Genomic DNA, 20,017 nt, shown 5'->3' on the forward strand with positions numbered 1-20,017 from the left:
AGGTGGCAATACTGCTAACAGGCTGTGTATGCAATGGCTAATGTTGAGCAAAATACATAGTTGTCTTTTCCCAATACAGATACAAGGACAATTGAGTTACTAAAGCCATGCTGGTCCCTGTAACATCAGATACCCTGATCAGTAATAAATGGGTACCTCAGGGTCCAATGAAATGAAAGTGTTGGAAGTATGCAAAAATATGTTAACATAGCAAATAAATCTGAACAACAATCTAGCTGCTTAATAGTAGGAAGGACCCAAATGTAAGTGAACCCTGGCAGCTGTGTAGCTATAAACATTGAACACAAATGATATAATGTTAATAAACTTTAAAAGACAGTTGCTTACCTATTTTGTAACTGTTGTTCTTTGAAATGTGGGTGCAGGTGTGTATTCCGCTCAAGTGTGCATGTACCCAGTGCACCAAAGCTGGAGAACTTTGCCTAGCAGTACCTGTAGGGTTGGTGCTTGTGCCTTGTGGCCCTAAGCTCTCCCTTGACTATTTAAAGGCAGCACCACCCCACCACCCCTCAATTCATTCGGTATGAGGATCAAGAGTAGATACCAATGCAGAGGGGATGGAGGGTGGGTCATGGATACACATCTGCACGCACATCTCGAAGAACAACAGTTACAATACAGGTCAGTAACCATCTTTTCTTGTTCAAATGGTTGCAGAAGTGTATTCCACTCAGGTGACTCACAAGCAGTACTTGTAAGAGGTGGGGCTCAGAGTTTACTACACTAGTCACAGTAGTAACCGCTTAGTGCTTGGTAAAAGAATGTATAGAAGATCAGGCAGCAGCCCCACAAATGTCCAATATGGAAACATTACTGAGGAATGCTATCAATGTCACTTGGGCCTGCGTTGAATGACTCCACCATCTCTGTAGAGATATGGACTGAGCTACGTTATTTGCTGATGTAATGCAAAAAGATAGCCACCCTGGAAATCATTTGTGCAAAGACCCTTCTGACCCTTCATTCAATTTGCATAGGAGAAATCAGACGAGGTGATGCACAAAAAGCCATAGTCCTCTCCAGGTAAATTGCCAAGCACCATCTCACTTTCAATGTGTGAAGTCACTGTTCATCCAGATTTGAGCGTGGTTTAGAAAAGAAAACTGGTGAGTAAATCATTTGATTAAAATGAAACTGTGAAAGCACTTTTGACCAAAAAATAAAAAAACTGGATATGGCCATAGAGCCACTTTGTCTTTGAAAAACGGCATGAACGGAGGCTCTGCCGTTAAGGCCTGCAGCTCGCCTACTCTCCTTGCAGCTGTTGTAGCAACACAGGCGGCTGTATTCTGGCACAGAGAAAAGGTTGCCAGGGTCTCAAATGAAGGTCCCATAAGGGCACCTAAGACAGGGTTAAGGTCCTAGAGGGGAACTGGCTCTTTCACAGGTACATGGAGATGAAATGAATACTCTTTTAGAGAGCTCACTATCATGGAGATCAAGAAAACTGATCTTGGATGAGCAGATGAAATGCTGAGCTGCTAAGTGAACTCTCAGTGAACTGAGTGAGAGACGAGAATACAGCATATAACAGGCACTCCAAAATATCTTGAATGCAGGCCAGCATTGGCTGAATTCCCCAAGCTAGCGACCACACTGAAAAAAATTGCTTCCACTTGGCAAAAAGAGTTGCCTTAGTAGAGGGCTTCCTACTATTAAGCAACACTTGAACAACTTCCGAACTTGGTTCCTCTTCCTCATCTAGCCATGCAGCATCCATGCCACAATGCAGAGTCCTGAACGCCGGATGCAAAACTCGACTCTGGTGTTGAGTCAGTAGATCGGGATAAAGAGGAAGAGATGTGGGAGGTTAAACCGACAGACTGAGGAGGTTGCAGAACTAGCATTGTCTCAGCCAAGCTGGTGTGATGAGAATCAGTCTGGCATGATCCAATTTCAGCTTCAGAATGACCTGTGGGATGATTGGGTTCAGGAGAGGGCATACAGAAGAGCTAATCCCCAGTTGAGGTGGAAGGTGTTGATTAAGGAGCCTGGACTGAGACCTGCTCATGAGCAAAATTGATGGCACATCCTGTTGTTTCTTGTTGCAACAGGTTAATAGTCAGAATGCCCCATTTTGCGAAGATGGGACTCGGCACTCTGGACTTCAGAGACCATTTGTGATACTGGGAGATATTCCTGTTGAAGTAATCTGCCACGTGATTCTGGACCCCAGTTAAGTGAACAGCTGTAGGAATGATACTGTCCTTGATGCAGAACTGCCAGAGATTTATTGCCTCCTGACAAAGCTAGTTGGAGTGAGCTTCTCCATGCTTGTTCACATAATACGCCATGGTGGTAATTTCAGGGAGTATATGAACTGTTTTGCCCCTTATGCGATCCCAAAAGATCACAGGCAGGCATTGTAAATGTCTCAAAACTCTAGGACATTAACATGGAGGGAATCTTCCTGTTCTGAACACAAGCCTTGAATTTTCAATATTCAGGAGCCAGTGGTGATTGCAATCCTGGTCAGTGGGGGATGAGCAAAGGAAACAATCTGGCATACATTGCTCTGAACTGTCCACTATAGGGAGTCCATGTTCTCTGGAGGCACTCTGACAAGCCTGTTCAACGATTGACAACTCAACTGACAGACCAATGTCAACCATACTTGAAGAGGGTGAAGGTGCAGTCTTGCATGCTGGACTATGTAAGTGCATGCAGCACATGACTTAGTTATTTTAGGCATACCTGGCCCGTAGCTGAAGGTTCAGCTTGTAGTGTCAGATACAAGAGACAAATTGCTTGAAATCATTCATTTGACACAAAGGCTCTTGAACTTGTAGAATCTATTAGGGCCCCAATGAACCTGGGTTTTTTGAGTTGGTATTAATGCACTTTGTTAAAGCTGCGTTCCAGTTGCCTAAAGTGGGAACTGGACATGAAACAGAAGTTGTTCCCTGGACTTGCCTCTCACTAACCAATCGTCCAGGTATTGGAAGACATGATGTGACAGAATGCACCCCTATATTCACACCCTCCACACTATTGTAATAACTTTGTACAAAATATGCCTTGTAAGGTATCATTTGAAAACTAAGAACTTGTTGGTTGATAACATCACGGTGAAATGTATGTAACAATATTATATGTAAAGTTATGAATATAAGCTGAAGTCATGACTGAAGCGTGTTTACTATTTTAGATTGCCAAGGATAATAGAGTCACTAAACCCATCCTGGTGCCTGTAACATCAGATACCCTGATCAGTAATGCATTTCTCAGGAAAATGCATTTCAAAGTGTGACTGAACTATAAAAGTGAGGAGCAAAATACCACAAGTTCTCTCCTGAACACTCTCTCTTTTCCACCTAAGACCACCAAAGAAACAGCCTATGGACTTTGTGAACAGATCCTGACCTGAAACTTGGTCAACAATGATACTGGGAACCTGTGGTAAGAACTTAACAAACCAGACCTGGTTTAAGGTGAAGTTTATAAAGTGTTTTATCTTTAATTACTCATTTCTTGTATTCACTTAAAACCTCTTCTTTTGTAGCTAAATAAACTTATTTTATTTCTTTAATCAAAACTAATCCAATGCTGTGAACTATGTTGGTAATTCCATTTGAAGTGGCAAATTGCAGTATATTGACCCCTTAGAGGACCAATGGAAGAGGAGGCATTACCACCTCGTCAGATGATGAGGATGAGGTAGTCTGAGGTCGCATGTCGATTTGCTGGTTCTTTCTTGCCCTAGATTTAAGAGCTAAACAGAAGTTACACTTCTGAGGGATGTGTAACTCTCCTTTAGAAGTGTCACTTCTGCTTAGATAGTGAACATGCTTAGAGCGTCTGTTGCTGACCGGGATGGCCTCTTGGCAAGTGAGGTAGCCTTTAACACCCAGTGAACCGGGCATGCCCCTCTCAGGGAGGAAGGCCTCCCATGAGGGAGGAAACTAATAAAATAATTGTCAAAAGTAAAAATTAAATGAACTAACTAATAAAACTTAACTAAGCAAGAGCAATTAGGCAAGGCCCACTCAAGGTGGACATGCTACACTCCATCTCAGACTAGGGTGGTTGAGAAGGAACTGAGGGTGATTTGCCTGTGCAGCCTCATATAGCCTCAGTGAGGGGCAGGAGGATATCAACACAGCATGCACAGGCCTTCCAGACACTGCTAATAAAGGTGCACAGAGTGCATGTGTACCTCAAGTGGACCAGCCATAGGAACACTACTTGATGAAGAATCAGTCATGATTTAACACAGAAAGAATAGTTCCCTAGGTAACCATACAGAATCTCACGTATCTGATGTATTTATTGAGGCTGCGGAGACAGAGGATAGGTCTCACCCCTCCTTTGGACTTGGGGACCAGGAAATACTGGGAATAGAATCCTGTTCCTAGAAGCTACTGGAGGACCTCCTCTATAGCTCCTGAAGCTCACAAAGTCTGAACCTGCTGAAGGAACAGTGGCTTGTGAGAGGGGTCCCTGAAGTAGGATGGGATAGGGAGTGGAGAGGAGGGATTGCCTAGGAATTGAAGCACTATAAGATTGGGTTATGCCATTAGGACCCATTTATCTGTGGTTTCTGTATCCCAAACATCATAAAAGCAAGACAGCCTGTCTCCAAATTGAGGAGATGGGGGCTCAGATGTCACAAGGACCTGAAAGTCAAAATGGCTGCTTGCTTGTTGTTAGTGATGGAGGATCTGGTTTGTATCCAGAAGCCTCCCATTGGTCTCAAAGATTTCCGAGAGCGGTGTTTCAAAAGCAAGGGAAAAAAATGAAGATGTCCCTGAACTCGATCTTGACAAGACCTGAAGTCATCTGATGGAAGTGGAGGAACCATCCCTGACAGAGAAAACAATCAGTCTCATCCGAAACCCAATATGGAGATGGAATCGGTGCAGAGGACAAACAAGTAGTCAATACCTTCGGTACCAGAGAGCCATCACACTTCCAGTCGGTACCAGAGCCAAACGACAGTGCCAGAGCCAAGATCAGTACCAAACCTGATGAAGGAGGCTGTAGTAAAGACATTGTTGATGCAGAAGACAGAATCTGCACCAGAGTTACTTGGCACTTCAAAGGATATTGGCCGCAATTCTCTGAGTCCAAGATGGTGCAGAATACAATGCTGAGGAACAAGACAGCTCTGCAGCTAGACCAGATGGTGTCAAGGGCACAACAGAAGCAGCCTCTGAATGCCCCTGAACTACTGGGGAATCAGGGACAGACAGACAGATCAGGTCTGATGGCAGCACCAATGTCGTAGGTACCAGACTCAGCAGATGCCCATGGCCATTACCAGAGTCCACAGTAGAGCATCCAACTGATCGTGGTTCAGTACCAAAGAGCAGTTAGATGGCCCAACTGCATCCTGTGTACTGGAGGAATCATGGTGCCATTCAGGACTCTCCTTAGAAGCCAAAGAGGAGTCTATCCGAGTCCTGGAATGATCTGTTTGTCTTATGGGACCCCTTCTTTGGAGGACCAGAGGAAGAAGAATGATTCCTCTTCCTCTTAAGGGAAGCATCAGACCTTGAGGATGGAACATCATCATGTGATTCTCTGAGGAAACTGTGGGATCCATTGATCCATGGAGGTCCATGGTGCCAAAGAGTGCCTCATGGCCTGCTTCAGGAGATGCTGTTTTAAACAAAAGTCCCTCACCACCTGCATTCTTTTATTGAAGAATGTGGCAGACAGAGCACCTTTCTTTAATGAGCCCTTCCCACACACACAACAAACCCGGTGTGGGTGTCACTACTGGGGATAGCCACCCAACACGATGAACAATGCTTAAACCCTGGTGAGGACATCACAGTAATTATCCTAGCTAGCTAACCATTACAAACTAACCTGCGGGTACTAATTAGACTATACTAACTAACTAACTATATACAATAAAATCTCAGAAGACTGATATAGAAGCGTGAGGTAAATCAGCATACAGAATGCTCTGACTCTAGCCACAGGCAGTGAGAACGAACTTGCTGGAGGATTCTCTGCACCTTGAGTCTTTAAACCATGATTTGAGGACTTCAGTAGCTCAGACATAGGTGAGAGGTTTATTGCAGGAGTGGGTGGGTGAGATTCTGTGGCCTGCATTGTGCAGGAGGTCAGACTAGATTATCATAATGGTCCCTTCTGACCTTAATATCTATGAATCTATGAAACTGAGGGGAGCTGGGCGGCACGGCCATTAAACAGCTAGGAGAGGGCCTAGGCCACAGGTTGTGAGCACTTCTCTTATGGGTATTGCTAGGCAAAGCTCTCCAGCTTCAGTGTGCCGGGCGCATGCACACCTGAGGGGAATACATATCTGCAACCACTATAAGAAGAACAGCAGGTGTTTACAGTTAGCTGATTTTCTTTACTTTAGTCCGAGTAACGGAGTAGTCTACACCAGTGCTACTCAAAGTGGTGGTCCGCGGACTGGTGCCAGTCCGCAAGCCATCAGCTGCCGGTCTGCGCGCATATTGGAAAAAAAATTGCCGGTCCCTCACATCAGATAGCTTGAAAAGCACTGGTCTCCACCCTTCAGTACTGAACTCCCATAATCATGATTCCCCTGTGCTCACTGTTACGCTGGCTTTACTTCTCAGCCCAAGAGTGGGCCTCTAATAGCTTCATATTTATACCTTCCCAGCATAAATAACAGAGACATTGCCCCTCCCATTCACTTTGTTTCAATCCATTACACAAAGACATCAGCTCATCACATAGAAGAGTCACAACTCAAAAGACATTTTCTTTTACAAACTGCTCTTACAGCAGCAACAGCCCTAACAATTACACTTTTCTAAAAGTAACTATTTAACAGCTTATGGTTTAAATCCCACATTTTTCAATTTTTTAAACATTTAAAGTTTAAACAGTTCATATTTTTCAAAAATTCACTCACTGAAATATTCATGCAGTCCTGACTCTCCCTGTAGTCATTCTGTCATTGCCACTCTCTCTCCCCACATGGGATCGAACAGGTTGGAATCTAGCCCCCTGTCACTTATAGCATCAGTGGAGTTACATCCATATAATAGGAACACAGACCAGAATCAGATCCTTTATTTTCCAAACATATGCCTACCATCCCACTAGTGGTGCTAAAATATACCTGCCCATGTCTCCTGGGTAGTGTGACTCCAGATGATGCTCTTAAGGGAGAGACACCCTGAGGTTGCAATCCTGCATACACTTATGCATGCACTTAAAATTAAGCATACACATTTGCAGGCTCAAGGCCTTAAACTGTAATGCATTCAGAATGTTATAGGCTTTCTAGGCATGGTCCAGAAGGAAAAAAAATCACAGCATAGAAACATGAAGAAAACAGAATCTATTTATTATTTGTATTGTGGTAGTGCTTTGGTACTCCAGTCACAGACCAGGACCCCACAGTAGATGCTGTACAAACAGAAAAAGATGCTCCCTACCCAACACAGATTACTGTCTAAGTAATCTAATAAAGCTTTCAAATGGCATGAATATCTTATCACAGATGAAGAAAAATTCATAGGGATCCTGAAAAAAATCAACAAGCATTGAAGATGCAACTGCTGATGCATATTGTCACATAAGTAAATATTTTAATTTCTTTAGCTTCTTGGAAGAGTTAACAACATTGTAATAATATCAACTTAAAAACAAAATATATATCTTACTCTTTTTCTTTTGGCAATTGTTCATTTCTTCACCATCCCAAGATTAACTAGTCCTTTCTTCTTCCTGATTGGAACACCAGCATCCTTAATAATAATTTAAAAAGTAGTTCACATCTCTCGAGCTACTTGACAGCACAGAGTTTTTCCAATGAGTGTGTTACACTGCTGTCGGGGTCAATCTATGTAATAATGTAGAAGTTATATTTGGGCTAGTTTAGTACATCTACAGATTTAAATTTTACTGTAAGACCCTTGGTGACATGGAGTTCTCTTAAAGCTCTTGAACTGTCAGCTAAGAAGAGTTTGAACCCATTCAACAGCATTTGTTCCTTGGTGCAAAGAGGAAATATTTCTAGGCCACAGATAAGTCATTAATATCAACATGTCCAACCCTGGGTAAAGGTAAACCATAAGGTAAAATAAATTTGAAAATGAATAATTAGACTGATTTCAAAATTTTACAGAAAATAAACTTGTGATAGGTTGGATCACAGAAAACCCCTTGGGAACTGCCAACTGATGTGCTGAGACTACTTCTAACCTGTTTTCCCTGCCACCTTGGGACTCCAGAACCCTGCCTGGTTTGAGCCAGACACGCTTGCCTGTTACAAACCCAGACCCAGGTCTGAACCACGTTCAACTAAAAGCTGCAGGCTTAACTGAAAACAGCTTAAGAAGTGTTCCTGTCTCCAACACTCAGATGCCCAGCTCCCAATGGGGTCAAAACCCTAAATAAATCCATTTTATCCTGTATAAAGCTTAAAGTCGATAGATCAAGTGGAACCATGTTTGCAGTTATCAAAAATTGAAGCCTGGTGCAAGGTCTCACGTAGGTGTATGCAGCCACATGGCCTGACACCTGCGTGGTGTAGTTCTCACCCTGTGGGCAATGTGTGAAACTAGGTTGCTCATTATACAAAATCTGTCTGTGTGGAGGATTGCGCCCACGGAAACAGAGTCCAACAGCTCTGCTATAAAGTTTATCGTCCTTGGGGGTGATAAAACAGAAATTTCTCTGTTTATGCAAATCCTAGGGCTGCCAGAAACTGTATGAGAAACTTTGTCACCAAGCTGACCACCTGATATGAGTGACCTACCAGAAATCAATCTTCCAGGTATGGGAAAACTGTGTAACCCTGGCCTCTCATGTGGGCTGCTGCCACAGAGAAAAATTTTGTGAATATTCTGGATGCCTTATCTACCCCAAAGGGGAGGATTTAAAACTGGAAATGTTCCTGGCCTACCATAAAATGCAGACATTTCCTGTGTGAGGGATAAATGTCTATATGGAAATACGTGATACTCATGTTGAGAGCCACGAACCACATCTCCTCCTTAAGGGAGGCAATGATCGATGCCAACATAATTATCCAGAATTTCACCTTTCAAATAAAGACGTTGAGTTTCTGAAGGTCCAGAACAGGTGTCCATCCTCCATCTTTTTTGGGAATCAGGAAATACAGGGAGTAGAGCTCACACCCATGATACTGAGGTGGGGTATGTTTTATTGATTCTCAGTGTAAAAGGGATTCTGCTTCCTGTTGAAGAATCACTTCATGAGAATGGTCCCCAAATGCAATAGGAAGGGGGTGTATGAAGAGTGTAGGAGAGGAACTGTATGGAGTATCCCAGATGGATAATCTCCAAGACACAACTATCTGTTTTGATCATCCACCAGTTGTGTCAAATTGCCCCCAAAAATGATGGGGGAAGAGGTGGGTAGCATCAGAAGTAGTAGGTGGGTCTTGACCAGTATGTCAATAGTGGCTCTTAGCAGGTGGATGGGAATGAATAGGGACCATGGCGATAGAGGGGGGTTGAGAAGTGAAGCCTTTGAATCCTCTGGCATTTTCACAGATGCTCAGCTGGGCACTAGTAATAGGTGCATGAGGAGGGGGTGGCCTTGGTCTATAATATTGTGTCTACTGTTTCCTCTTGGGGGCTGGAATTCCCTCAGCCAAGAATCCCTCCTCATGACTAAGGCAGTGGCCAGACTTCTGGAAGGTGTATCCATTGCATCCACTGCGACCTGGTGAACTGTTTTGCCACTATAACTATATGTTTTCCTCATCTATAAAGGACTGAAATTAGGCTCTATCCTCTGTGGGGAGCTTGTCTATGAAGGTGGGAAGCTTGCAAGCCTGGAATAGTTATTCAAGTTGTATTTCACAAATAGAGTCTGGTAGTTAGGGAGACATGAAATTACAGGCCTCCAGTGGAAAAGATCTTCCTCTCCAGGAAGTCCAGCCTCTTAGATCCCTTGTCTGCTTGGGTGGTCCTTTGATAGTGTAACAGAGCCCTTTCTATAGCTGCCTCTACCACCAGTGAGTTGGGAGCAGGGTGGAAGAACAAAAATGCAGCTCCCTTCGTGGAAACAAAAAAAAGCTCCTCTCAGCCCTCTTCAGGGTAAGGGCACCGGATGCTGAAATGTGCCTAACCACTCTGGCCAGTTTTAGGATGTCCTCATTCACTGGGAGGGCCACCTCACTCGGTCCTTGAGGTTGCAAGGTATCCATCTTGGACTTCCTCCAATGGGAACTGGAGGTCATTGGCAACTCTTTGCAGTAGCTCCCATTGGCCGGGAATGGCAAACCACGGTCACTGAGAGCTGCAGGCAGCCGTGCCTGTGGATGGTCAATGTAAACAAACTGTCCCGTGGCCCACCAGTGGATTATCCTGACGGGCTGCGTGCAGCCCGTGAGCCACATGTTGCCCACCACTGCACTATGGTCATCCAGTGGAGACAGAGAGGAAGGAGTGCCCACTTCATCTGGAGATGCTGAAGAGACACCTGTCAGAACCATTCGTACCTGCAGATGCAGGTCAACCTCTTCCTGTGGTTGGCAGGAGGGAGAGGAGCAATACAATTCTTGAGAAGGACCCTATGCCTGCCATAAGGATACCACAGACCCCAATAAGGCCAGAAGGAGGGGATGATCAGTTGTGGAGGACCCCCAGGAAATTGGTACCTACAGTCCCTGGAGAGGTTGTACCTGGAGGAATAGCGAACATGACTCCATAAATGTCTGTCAGGGCTCAACTGTCTCCATGGAGATACCAAAGCTGCTAACCCATCTGACTCATCTGAGCCTGAAAATTGCTCCACTTGTGGTGGCAGGGCCATCAATATTGAAGCACTCCGGCCAGACAGTTGGAGGTGAGACAGCTCCTGGGACACCAAAGTAGACTCCTCCTCTGGTGTAATAATATCCCTCAAGAGAGAAGTGGAGACTGTGGATAAGGGAGGAATATATCCTCCAGTGTTATGCAAGTCTCTGTATGCCCCAGTATCCGAGGGGTTCCAGCAGTCAAGTCCGATGGACCCAGTGCATCCACAGAAGTAGCGTGGTCCTCGGGAAAAAAAAGCCAGTGCCAACAATAAGTCCGGACCAGCACTTGAACAAGGAATTGTCAAATGTTGGTCCTCATGCTTCGGTACCGGGGTGACTGATGGAACCAGCGGATCTTTCTCTTTATGTGCTTCAGCCTCCAATCTGGGGGGTTTTAGTGGAGTCGGTTCTTTAGGTTCCATGCAAAAAGTCTCACCCAACCTGGACAGGCTCAGGGAGGGAGTGCGTCCCTTATACACCATCCTCATTGGGGATCTGTCCTTATGCCCATGAGAGTGCCCTCTACCCTCATGGGAAGCCCTAAAAGAAGAGTCTTTGGGCTTAGGTACTGGAGGCTCTGCTCCTAGGCACATGCTTGGAGGGGCACTGCTCATTAGTTGAGACTGACACATAGGCCTGGATCAGAGAGGTGCCTCAAAGACTTATCCATCAGGTGCTTTCTCAGGCAAAGCTCACAGGCATCTTGAATTCTGGGTGAGAATGAGCGACAAATACTGCACTTTGCAGAAATATGCACCACACCAAGACACTAGAGACAGTCCTGATGTTTATCACTGATGGAGAAGGAGAGAGGGCAAGAGATGCAATTCTTGAAACCCAGGACTCTAGGCATAGTCCCTGACCCAGGGAGGGATTCCCCAAGCGGGGACAGACACGGGGGGGGGGAGAAAACCTGGATTTGTGCTGGAAATGGCCCAACTTGATTATCATACACATTGTAAGGAGAGTGATCACTTTAGATAAGCTATTACCAGCAGGAGAGTGGGGTGGGAGGAGGTATTTTTTCATGCTTTGTGTGTATATAAAAAGATCTTCTACACTTTCCACAGTATGCATCTGATGAAGTGAGCTGTAGCTCACGAAAGCTTATGCTCAAATAAATTGGTTAGTCTCTAAGGTGCCACAAGTATTCCTTTTCTTTTTGCGAATACAGACTAACACGGCTGTTACTCTGAAACACACACACTATAGTAACTATACTATGAACTTTAACTAACTAGTAAGCTAAGAAAAATAAACTATTTACAAATAGGTGTTTAGTAAAGAGTTGCTTTATTTTGAAGATATTACAAAAATTCTAATATATAATTAACTGGTGCTGCATATGGATCTATATCATACATAGAAATCCAAAAGAAAAACCTTTTTCCATTTATGATTATAGCATTTCTATGTGGACTCTTTTCTGGAATGTAACAGTATATATCTTCTGCACCTCTAATGAAGACCTTTTTTCTAGCCATCCCAAAGTTCTGTACCCCATGCTGTTAAATGAAGAGACTGAAGGTCCGAATGATAAACCAACCCAGTTTGTTGTGACAAGTTCGGTACCGGTGAGAGGCTCCATTAGTCCTCTTGACAGTGAATTAAATCTGGACATCACTGTGGTCTGGGCCATGCTGGCACTATTAAAATCACACTGCCCTTGTCTTGTCTTATCTTGTTTATCCCTCTCTGAATGAGGGGAAATGCATAGATTAAGCCCTGACCCAAGTGTACTAGAAAGGCCTCTGATATTGATTCCCTGTCTCTGCCTGCTCTCGAGCAAAATTTCTGACACTTCCTCTTGCTTCTGGATGCAAACAGGATTATCAGATTCCCCCATAAACTGAATAGGTCTGTTATTACAAAGACCACACATGCATCTGACACGCTCAGATGATCCGCAAGGGTGTTTTGTTCCCGCATTACAAGAATTGCTATTCGGTGAACATTGTGTTCTATACTCCACTTCCAAAGCTTCTTTGCCTGCATGCATAACTTTATGGAATGAGGCCCCCACTTGCTTGTTAAAATAGCAGTGGCATATTGTCTGTAACTACTTGAACTACCTTGTGTTTGACCTGAGGAACTTTAGAGCTACTATGACTGCTCTCAGCTCTAATATAGTAGGTTCTTTTCTGTTGAACAATAAAGCTTTGACTAACAAATCATTGTTCAGATGAGCTCCCCATCCCAGCGGAGATGCATCAGCTGTAAGGATTACTGATGGCAGATGGGGACTGAAAAGTGTACCTTTCATTACATTTTGAATGTTTGTTCACCTCACTAGTGCAGCGGTCCCCAAACTTTTCAGGTCGCAACCCCCGATATCCCTATCCACACACACACACACACACACACACACACACACACACACAGAGTCAGGCCAGAAGTGGGGGATGTGGACAGAAGTAAGGGGGCCAAGGCTGAGTGGGGGGGCAGGACCACAGCAGGGGCCAGCAGCTAGACCCCGTGGCCAAGTGCACAGTTGCGCCAAGGCTAGGGATGGGGCCAGGCGTGGGGAGGGGGGACGGGGCCAGGGCTGGGACAGAGCAAAGCTGAGTGTGGGGCGGGGGGGGCGGGGCAGGGCTGGGTGGCGCTCTCTCTCTGCCCCCCATGGGGGCTAGCCCAGGCCCATCGCACCCTCCCCTAAAATGTTCCTCCGTGCCCCCCTAGGGGGGCACACCCCACAGTTCAGGGACCTCTGCGCTAATGACATTAATACCTGCTGTGCCATTACTATTTTGCAATGCATGCTGTCTGAGACTGTTTTGTAATTTATCACTAGCCAGTGCTGAAGATCTCTCATGTAAAGAGGAGCTTATGGTGTCACTGTGATGGTTGATGCTAAACAGCCATAGCAACCAGCGAAAAAAAGAGAATTGGTTGTTGCAGTAATTGGAGGAGGAGATACATATACATTTATATTTTCATCTCTCCTCCCCCCCGCTGGGAGAAAGGGTCTTGATAAGGACCATACTTAATTTGACTTTGGCAAGATGACCCTCAGAGCTGGGTTTAGGAATGACTTTTCCCAATTTATTTGTAATCCCAAACTGGCAAAGAGGGAACATATTTGTTTTATGTGTAATAGGATGTCCTTCTTGGACAATACTTTTATTAAGTAGTCACCCAGGTATGGGTACACATACATCCCTTGCTTTCTTAGGTATGCTGCCACTATAGACTGGTACTTTGTAAGCGTCCTGGCTGCTGTGGACAACTCAAAAATGAGAACCTTGTACTGAAAATGGTCCTCTCCTACCATGAAATGCAGGAATTTCTGATAACATGGCATTACTGAAATATGCATCATTTAAATGGAGAGCTACAAACCAATCTTGAAGGAAAAGAGAAGGGATTATTCAAGTTAGAGACAACATGCAGAAATGAAATTTGTGCGTGTTTAATTTCCTTAAATCCAAAACAGGGCAAAGCCCCCCATCTCTTTTTGACATTAGAAAATAACGCCAGTAAAAACCCCTCTTCTCTCTGATATCACAGTACCATCACTATTGCTCCTAACTGCAGTAGAGGTTGAACCTCTTTCCTTAACAATTTGAGTTTCCTTAACAAGTTGACTTTGATCCATGACCAGAGATGAAACATGTAGGATTTTGTTAGTGCATGCAATAGCTTCCAGGATCCACCTGTCTGATGTTAACAACTCCCACTGGTGATAAAAGTAGGACAAAAGGTCTCCAAACTGTGGATAAACAATATCCAGCTGGACTGGTTTGAAGGTCCATGTCCTTATATCAGATCTGAGATCTTGCAAAAATCACAGAAAATTAAGAAGTGGATCCTTTCCCTCTATTATTATGAGAGTTGCATGATCTCTTCCTCTGTTGTTGCTGATGCTGGGTGTTATAATGTTTAGTCTGATAATGATAGGTCCTTCTCTGATAATTGTAAGGAAGTGATGAAGATGAAGAAGGTGGGTATTGCCTTTGGTATCCATACAGTGGAGCTGAATATCATTTCATCAATGTATTAGAGCAACCTAAATCTCTAGCTGTAGAGCTTACATTTTTCATTTTTTTTCTAGCACCTCATCAGTCTGTACACTAAACAGACCTTCTCCTTCAAAAGATCTTCAGTCCTCATCTTTGTCTCCTGAGGCAGTCACACTGATTTTAACCACCTGTCTTAATGCAACATCCAAAGCTATTGCCCTTGCTGAAGTACCTGAAGAGTCAAATGCCAATCTCAACTGTTGCTTAGCAACATTCTATCCCTCTGTCAAAATAGCATTTGTTAACCTTATATGCTGCAGATCTGGAAGAGCATTAAGTAACGAGGACATTTACCCCAAAGATAATATTGATACCTAGCCCTGACAGATTCATAATTAGATATTTGCACGGTTAATGTATCTGAAAAAATATTTTTTCTTCCTAATACATCCAATATCTTCCCCTCTTTATCCAATGGAATTGGATTTGGGCAATTTTCAATCTTTGAAGTGCTACCTCAACCACCAATGAACTAGGAGATGGGTTGGTACAAAACATAGCAAGCCCTTCCTGAGGGAATTGGTATAATTTATCTGCTGCTTGTTTTTTCTTAATAGAGCCTGAGCAGATGAGGGAGTATTCCAGGCTTCTTTTGCTGGCTGAAACAACCCCTCCAACAAAGGAAGCACCACTTTTTGCCTAGTAGCTGTCCCCAAAATGTCAAAAATAGGATGGGACAACTCCCCTACCCCCACCAAAACTGAGAGAATATCTATTGTCTTTGTCATTTGCAATGTTAATGCATGACATGCTACAGCAACAGTTTGAAATATCCACCATGTTTTCATCTGGAGAAGGCATATTCCCAGAATCTAGGTAAGACTCTCTCAGCTCCAATAATTGCTCCTTGGACAATAGCTCTCTTAGTTCCATAGCTGACTTACCCAGAAGTAGTTGCATTGTCGGATCCATATCCTTCAGGTCTGACAATTGTATGTGCTCTTGGTACTGTACTGGTGAACGTGTACGCTCACACATAGGCCCCTCTTGATAAGATGCAGAAGATGGCCAGTGGGACCATCTAACCCAAGGGGGTACTTGTCAAGCAGGACAAAAACCCATTGACAGATCTATTGGAAATATCTTTGTGCATAGTCTCATTCAGACCTGCTGGATCGATTATCTACAATATTCTTTCACTGGATCCAGTCTTCAATCCGTATCTCTTTTCTGATACCAATCCCTTTGTTGTTTGGATACAATAGGAGACATTAAGGGGGTTTGTGAAGAGGGAAGGAGAGGAAGGGATCTTAGGTGGAGGAAATAGTAGAGATCCTGATTTCTTCTAGCTCCCTGGTGACTCTGGGAGAAGCAGTTAGTCTGATCAGTTGTAACAAAACATCCAATACCTGCTCAGAAGAAATTCCTGGCTCAGCTATTAAAGGAACTGGAGATTAATCTGAATAATGAACTGTTGTCTTAACTGTTATCTGTTGCAGGGTCGTGCTGGTACCAGTTATTGACTATCAGTTTCCATGTTCAGTTCCTTAGCTCCCACTTTTGATCTTGGCTCATCTGGAGCCAGCCCTATCAGATCCTAAGAGGAGCATCTCCTGACCCCGCCTTGAGAACTTGTAGCCAAACTACACTCTTGATAGAGTGTCCATCTAGGTGAGTATCTTGTGCGTGGATTAGCTTTTTGCCAATACCAACAAAGGCCGGACATTCATGTTTGGCACCATAATGGAGTCCTTTTGAATCAGATTGGCTCTGGAAACAGAGGCCAACACCACAGCGGATTTCTTCTCCTTTGGGTCCTTACTTTTCTCAGATCCTGTAGCACTGGGCACTAAAGAGGAACTCTTCTTCCTGGCTGAATCACTCAGAGCCAAATCAGATCTCCAAGAACCAGCTGCATTCTGTGCCATTCCCGATAGTTTCTCTGTCAGCGCCTTCCTGCAGTAAAATTGCCTGGAGTCTATTTTAATCTTTTCTTTGCTTGTGTGGTAAAAGTTGATGAAACAGAAAATTTAGAGGGAAAACGTCCCTCTCCTAAACATACAAGGCATTTGGCCTGTGCATCTATGACAGGCTATACCAACCCCACATTGGTGAGGCGAGGGTTAAGAAGTTGTTCTGGACACAGGAAGCCACACCCTCTCGCCCTTGCTGGGCATGCTCCCAGTGGAGGGAGAGTTCAAAAGGGAGCAACTCAGCTCAGTCTGGGCTGACCAAGCAGGAGAGCAGCTGGGTGCTTCAGCCTCCCACCAAGCTTCCTGCAACCGAAACCCCTCCCTGCACCTGAGATTGCATTCATATTCTATTCTTCTGGTGGCAGCCCTGCTCACTAACAAAAAGTATGAGAACCTTAATCGCAAAATACTTCTTACTACTGTGCTGTATATAGCTTTTCCATTCTTTTATTTGTAATCTCAGTCTAACCCAGTGCCAACATTCTGATCTCGTAGTAGAAAAGAGATTACGAAGCAATTATAGCATAATCATTTTGCATAAATCAGTGTCATTATGCCATCTAAACAGGCCATGTACACTTGAAACCCTCAAGTCTACAACACTACTGTGAAAGAGGAACTGAGTCTCTGAAATCCACTCCTACCGGTTTACAAAAATACCATTACATAGAAGTATAAAAAGCTAAATGTTACTATAACTCACGCATATGCGGACAGTATAGATGAAAGAACAAATGTAGTGAAAATATAAAAACAGACACAGAAGTTCTATAAACTAACATGTGGTGTGCAAGGATGGAGATCAAATATTAGAGGAGCAGCCCTTGTTGTTGAAGCCCCCCAACTTTAGGTTTTGTAAAGCCTATTAAAACACCACTTCATATGACTACAAATCTAACCTCTGTATTAGATATTTTGATCAGTACTAAACAATGACTTTTAGGTGCCTTTCCTTTGGGTGACGCTGTGGAGACACCTCCTACCTCAAACAAACAAACAAACAAAAAAACACCTTGCTTGATCTCTTATCCAGAGAGATGCCCTGGCGAGCAATAGGCTCCAGGAAAAAGTACAATTAAAAAAGAAAAAATGAACTGGCTCATCACATTGTTTCACACTTTTGTTACAAGTCACATCTGATTTTATTTGCCAAAGGAGTGAACCCCACAGAAAAAGTTACACAAGAGAAAGACTAGAATGACCAAACACACGTAATAATGTGCACATACAACATAACATATTGCTCCCAGGAACAAAGAAAAAGCACATAACCAAGCATCAATGTTGTTGTAGATGTGGCCACTCTCTATGATGCATTTTGGATGCATATGGGGCACTTTGGAAGCCCACCGAGCCATGAAAGCTAGACAAATACTTACACCACAGTATGACACAGACAGCAGGATTCAGATGCAGCAACAAGAACTGGGGCACAATGAAGCTGGGATGAAGTGACAGGAGCCAGTCTCACTCCTCTTCCTCCTCCACTTGGTACTGGCAGCTGGTGCCCAAGATGGCTACATCTTCACTACAGCAGGTGGCTAAAGTCATGAGGAACCACACAGGCACGCCTTTACTTAATCAAAACTGGAAACTGCTCTGAACGAGCTCTTTCCTCTCCCTTCCTCTAGACCACACCCTACAAGTGCAGCAAAATGCAGTGAAATCTCACCTTCCTGGAAGTGCACAGAGGATGAAGAGCCTGCCAATTAATGAAACAGATACGCCTGCAGCCCCACTCAGCAGGGAAAATTTTTCAGTCTAGTCTCCTGCAGTGAATCTGTGGATTGTTTTCTGCTCAGCAGCCTTACAGCGGTGCCTATAACTCCAATGTTGAATATGGCCAGAGAGATATGGTCTCTTATACATTACTCTGAAGTGGTGTGCTCAAAACACAGCTGCCTTGTTCCTGCATAAGAACTAGAAAGCAAATCTGACTAGAAACTAATGTGAAATTGACCAGTGTAGTTTCATTATCCCTGCAGAAGAAAATGCAAAATAGAAAGAGACAGCACAAATGGCAAAAAGTTAGATTTAAAGTTTACCATTTTAATAATCCAAGATGATAGCACAGGTAAGGGACATTTCTTTATTCAACATGCATGCAGCCAAATATTACCCTCAGTTAGCCTCCAGTAACTCCACTGAAGTCAATGGGGAAGCAGGGACATTACTGAGGGCAGAATTATGTGTGATTTTTGTCTAGATAGTATTTCTTTTTAAAGCATACATATTAGCAGATTCTTCTTGATTTTTTTTTTCCTGAAAGTTCCTAAAATCTCTGAAGGCTAGATAGGCAAGTTGTTTTAGAGGGGGCTACGGAACACATCCACACAGAGTGTCTACATATATCTGAACAGTCAACCCCCCTAGAGTGTAAATTATGGAGGAACTAAGCATTACCCTGAAGTAGTTTACTTCACCAAGATACTGCTCTATCAAGGACTCCCAGGACTCCCTAGATGTAGTCTTCTCACAAATTGAATACTGAAGCACAGCAAACAGCTAGTGAACAAAAGACAACAAAAGAGGAGGATACATTAAAAGTAAAAGACTGTGTAGAGAGGGATTAAATAAGTATGTATTACAACAAGAAATGAGTTTTTGGCATGCAGGGCTTGACTTTTCCCGGTTTACAATTCTGTTCATTTTATCCTAACATTTTAAAAGCTCATACTTAGCGTACATTGAAGGATGTTTGGAAAGCTGCAAATACATTTGGAGTGCAACATTGTGTGACCTTTTCTCTATAATTTCAGTAATACAAATTAGTATTTATTTAGGATTGTTTTTACCTTCATCTAAAAAAAGTTCATATTGTAGAGATGGTTATACAGTGGAATTACAAAGGACCAAAAACCCATCTGCCAAACACATATCAGATACTAAATTGAAAACAAATCCACACACCCTTTTCCTACTTTGACAGTAGCTGCAGGGTGCTTATTGCATTCTTATTATATATTACAATTAGACTTCTATCAGCAGAAACACCAACAGGGGCCCAATTCTGCAGACACATACAAAGCTAAGCAAGTGCATGTGAGTAGTCCCAAAGAAGTCACTGTTGATATGCATGAAGAGTGACTTCAGTAAGACTATTCGCATACATAAAGCTACACAAGTGCATATTTGCAGGATCAGGGTTTGAACTCAAATAAATGTGAATTATTGTACCAAAACTGTTTAGCTGATTTTCTAAAGACAACCATTTTTAAAATCAAATAAGGCAAAAACATTAGCTAATAGAGTAACAGCCGTGTTAGTCTGTATTCGCAAAACTGTACTGCGAATACAGACTAACACGGCTGTTACTCTGAAACCTGTCATTATGCAAG

This window comes from Chelonia mydas, chromosome 3 (assembly GCF_015237465.2).
Source record: "Chelonia mydas isolate rCheMyd1 chromosome 3, rCheMyd1.pri.v2, whole genome shotgun sequence".
In the NCBI taxonomy this organism is placed as follows: Eukaryota; Metazoa; Chordata; order Testudines; family Cheloniidae; genus Chelonia; species Chelonia mydas.